We start from the raw sequence: 5,000 nt of genomic DNA, 5'->3' as shown, positions 1-5,000 counted from the left end.
ACGATGCGTTTAAACGTTCCACTGCTTGTGCCCAACGTGATGATGATGATGACGATGATGACGATGATGACGATGATGACGATGATGACGATGACGATATTGAAGATAGTAAAGTTTTAGCATCGACATTAATCGTAATTTTAACACACGGAATCAGGACGATATCACGTTAGAAAATCGATACACGAACGGGACCGGACTCTGTCGTTTTCCGAAATCGATACGCGAACGCCCGAGTGACTATCCGCACCCCGAGGCCGGGCCGCACGATCTTTATTACGGACCGCTACCGTCTCGACGACGACGACGACGACGACGACGACGACGACGACGACGACGACGACACCTTTCTTTGTCTCAGTCGACATCGCGTATGAAAGAGTGCGATCGTCATCAGCACGAAATTTATGCATCGATACGCGAACGGGACCGGACTCTGTCGTTTTCAGAAATCGATACGCGAACGCATCGGCGGCTGGCTACGCGCAATCCGCGATCGGGTCGAACGATGATGATGATGATGATGATGATGATGATGATGATGATGATGATGATGATGACGACGACGATGACATCGAGATCAGGGTCAGATATAGATATGTAGATCGGTGGTATGCAATCGATACGCGAACGCTCTATAGCGCTACGCGGAGACGCATACAGTCGTTCCCGCATATACATGGGACTGGCGCGAGACGCGCCGGTCGGCCGAATCGAGTTCTCTCCGATGCTCTTCTGTTTTGTTTTGTTTGTTGGTGGTTGTGGAGTGTGGAGTGTGTTTTTTTGGTTGGTGGGGTGTGTGTGTGTGTGGTGGTGGTGTTAGTTTGTTTGCGGAGATTGCGTTTTTTTTAGATTTAGTTTTTTTTTTTTTTTTTATAAAAAAAAAAAAAAATTTAAAAATTATTCTTAGAAAACGCGCGCGAATCGAACAAAACTAATAACACCGATACACAAACAACGCGCGCCACCAACGAGAACGCCCGAAACTGAAACTTCTATAACCGACAAACGCACGAACGACACAGCGGCGGCGGAGGAGGGAAGAAAAAGGGGATCATCTCCCCACAACAACACACCGTAAACTGTGTCGGACGACGTCTCCGTTATGTAAGAGCGGAAGGCGTAAGAGAACGTCTCGTTTAATTAACGCGAACGGCGTTGGGCTCCCGAGTCGACTTCGGGGCGGCCCTTAACGCATCGCATCAACGAGCTCGTCGCGCGCTAGTCGCGCGACGGTCGATCATGATATATAAATCAAGGATTTCGGATCTCTCTAAAACCGGGCTGGAAATCGGTCATTGTTCGTTTTGCGAAACGATATTTTATAAAAGTGAAGATTTGTATGTGTCTCGTCAAAGAACGTTCCGATGAATCGGACGCGATGCCGCGTCCAAAGTAAATCTGGACGAACGCGAGGCGAGTGTTGAGATATACATTTTCCTCCGTGAACAGATAGAAAAACGAATTCATTTTGTTGTTGCGGTGTGGTGTTGTGTGTGTATTGTAATAAATACGCACGCACGCACGCACGCAAAAAGCTACCTAGGCACCGGCGCGTCACGGCGTTTCGAACGTCCGACGCGTCGCTTGTCACACGTCTATCATATCATCATCACCCTCATATCTCTCGTATGTGCGGTGTTGGTGTGTGTTAGCTCTACTAGCTAGCTCCCTGGTTGATCCTGCCAGTAGTTATATGCTTGTCTCAAAGATTAAGCCATGCATGTCTCAGTGCAAGCCGTATTAAGGCGATACCGCGAATGGCTCAATATATCAGTTTTGGTTCCTTAGATCTTACCTCGGTTACTTGGATAACTGTGGTAATTCTAGAGCTAATACATGCAATCAGAACTCTGACCAGTGATGGGATGAGTGCTTTTATTAGATCAAAACCAATCGACGGAGGGCCTCGCGTCCGAAGTCGTTAATTTTGATGAATCTGGATAACTTTTGCCGATCGCATGGTCCAGCACCGGCGACGCATCTTTCAAATGTCTGCCTTATCAACTTTCGATGGTAGTTTCTGCGACTACCATGGTTGTCACGGGTAACGGGGAATCAGGGTTCGATTCCGGAGAGGGAGCCTGAGAAACGGCTACCACATCCAAGGAAGGCAGCAGGCGCGCAAATTACCCACTCCCGGCACGGGGAGGTAGTGACGAAAAATAACGATACGGGACTCTTACGAGGCCTCGTAATCGGAATGAGTACACTTTAAATATTTTAACGAGGAACAATTGGAGGGCAAGTCTGGTGCCAGCAGCCGCGGTAACTCCAGCTCCAATAGCGTATACTAAAATTGTTGCGGTTAAAAAGCTCGTAGTTGCATTTGTGCGCCGCGCTGTCGGTGCACCGCATCCGCGGTGATACTGACACGTCTGCGGAGCATATCGTCGGTGAGCCGTCGGTAAAACGGCGGTTCAATATCAAAATCCTATCGCGGTGCTCTTCGGTGAGTGTCGAGATGGGCCGACAATTTTACTTTGAACAAATTAGAGTGCTCAAAGCGGGCTCAAAATGCTGCTTGAATATTTCGTGCATGGAATAATAGAATATGATCTCGGTTCTATTTTGTTGGTTTTCAGAACTCCGAGGTAATGATTAATAGGGATAACTGGGGGCATTCGTATTGCGACGTTAGAGGTGAAATTCTTGGATCGTCGCAAGACGAACATCAGCGAAAGCATTTGCCAAAGGTGTTTTCATCAATCAAGAACGAAAGTTAGAGGTTCGAAGGCGATTAGATACCGCCCTAGTTCTAACCGTAAATATGTCATCTAGCGATCCGCCGACGTTACTACGATGGCTCGGCGGGCAGCTTCCGGGAAACCAAAGATTTTGGACTCCGGGGGGAGTATGGTTGCAAAGCTGAAACTTAAAGGAATTGACGGAAGGGCACCACCAGGAGTGGAGCCTGCGGCTTAATTTGACTCAACACGGGAAATCTCACCAGGCCCGGACACCGGAAGGATTGACAGATTAACAGCTCTTTCTTGATTCGGTGGGTGGTGGTGCATGGCCGTTCTTAGTTGGTGGAGCGATTTGTCTGGTTAATTCCGGTAACGAACGAGACTCTAGCCTGCTAAATAGGCGTCGTCATTTAGGTGTGCGCCGCTCCGGTGGCGCAACTCACTGGCGACGTATTAAAATTCTTCTTAGAGGGACCGGCGGCTTCGAGCCGCACGAGATTGAGCAATAACAGGTCTGTGATGCCCTTAGATGTCCTGGGCCGCACGCGCGCTACACTGAAGGAATCAGCATGTTCTCCCTGGCCTAGAGGCCCGGGCAACCCGTTGAAACTCCTTCGTGCTGGGGATTGGGGTTTGCAATTATCCCCCATAAACGAGGAATTCCTAGTAAGCGCGAGTCATAAGCTCGCGTTGATTACGTCCCTGCCCTTTGTACACACCGCCCGTCGCTACTACCGATTGAATGATTTAGTGAGGTCTTCGGACCGACACGCGGTGGCTTCACGGCCGTCGGCGTTGCTGGGAAGTTGACCAAACTTGATCATTTAGAGGAAGTAAAAGTCGTAACAAGGTTTCCGTAGGGGAACCTGCGGAAGGATCATTAACGTGTGTGTATGTGTGCGAGACGCGTGATATGTTCACGAACGTTGTTGCGCCGCTGTTGCTGTTGCTGTTGTTGCTGTTGCGACGACGACGACGACGACGACGACGACGACTTCGTACATACCGTGTTTACACATATATATATGTAATACATCCATAATGATATATATATACGACATATATACATATATATGTACGTACGCGCGCGCGCTGCTGTTCGTATCTAATGCGGACGAGCGCGCGCGCGTGTGCGTGCGTGTGTGTGTGCGTGTTTGTATATATGTATAAAAAATAAAATGTGAAATAATTGTCTCTAGCGTCTATTACGCCTAACGGCGCAGCGGCGACGGCGCCGTGGCGGTGGCCGGTGGCGGTGGTGGCATTCGTCGAAAGTGCTACCGCCGCCGCTGCCTCCGCCGCCGTCGAAGCGGCCGGGTGGCGGAAAAACGCCGAGAGACGAGCGCCGACCGGGGCATACCAAACGGAGCGTTCGAAGCGGTGAAAATCCCCACTGCCTAGCTCAGGCCCTTTATTGTCGGTTGGCGCTATACAAAACGAAATTTAAGCGGTTAGAAAGATGACAATGTCGTGCGTCACGCCAGCTCGTTGGGGGGTGCGCGGGTCGTCGTCGTTCATCATTCTAAAGGATTCGCGTCGGGGCGTTAAGCTTTTTCGGTGCCGTTTCTTTATGAACGCCTCGGCGCACATGAATTCGACCAACTTTCGACGTTAATACATAAAAACGGACAATCAAGTGGCCGACGGCGAGAGCCGTAGGCCGCTACCGTAAGTAATAACAACATTAAGAAAAAACCATTACCCTGGACGGTGGATCACTTGGCTCGCGGGTCGATGAAGAACGCAGTTAACTGCGCGTCATAGTGTGAACTGCAGGACACATTTGAACATCGACATTTCGAACGCACATTGCGGTCCGTGGAGAAATATCCAGGACCACTCCTGTCTGAGGGCCGGCTGTTAAAATATAAAAACCACACTGTTCGGTGTAGAACGCGCGCTACGTGCGCTCGCGCCGGTCGATGCGCGCGGCGGTGACGCGCGACGCGGCGGCGGCGGGTTGGTGGGGGGTGATGAACGAGCTCGCGGACGGTGCGATGGGACGATCTCTAATAAGAGTCTCTCGTCCGCGCCGCCGCGGCTCTCACTCTCTCTCTCTCTCACTATCCGCCGTCGCTGTCGTCGCGCTGCCGCTGCCGCACTACCGCGCGCGGGCGAGCGGGCGCGCGCTCTTTCGAACAATTGACGGTTTCCGTTGAACGTTCTTCGCGACGGACGACGGACGGCGGGGTGCTGCACCCCTCACGTCCGCGTACGCGCGGAGCGCGTTTACGGTCCGTTTAAATATATCGAATTGTATTGAATATGAAACGAGTGTGAAAAGATTACACGCATCGCTAAGACGCGAGT

The 5,000-nt window shown here is 50.8% G+C and overlaps 2 non-coding genes across 2 annotated transcripts; both read left to right on the top strand.

Annotated features, from left to right (window-relative positions):
- The first annotated feature begins 1,669 nt into the window (after nucleotides 1–1,669).
- Nucleotides 1,670–3,573, top strand: LOC137929155 (small subunit ribosomal RNA). Its single transcript, XR_011108726.1, has one exon. It is a non-coding gene; the product is annotated as a small subunit ribosomal RNA (ribosomal RNA).
- Nucleotides 3,574–4,389: 816 nt separating this feature from the next.
- LOC137929148 (5.8S ribosomal RNA) lies at nucleotides 4,390–4,546 on the top strand. Its single transcript, XR_011108719.1, has one exon. It is a non-coding gene; the product is annotated as a 5.8S ribosomal RNA (ribosomal RNA).
- Nucleotides 4,547–5,000: the final 454 nt, after the last annotated feature.

Source organism: Battus philenor, unplaced genomic scaffold (assembly GCF_028537555.1).
Source record: "Battus philenor isolate CCGP_79_NKW_IND1 unplaced genomic scaffold, ilBatPhil1.0.hap1 SCAF_43, whole genome shotgun sequence".
NCBI lineage: Eukaryota > Metazoa > Arthropoda > Insecta > Lepidoptera > Papilionidae > Battus > Battus philenor.
This window is presented reverse-complemented; position numbering and strand designations above follow the sequence as displayed.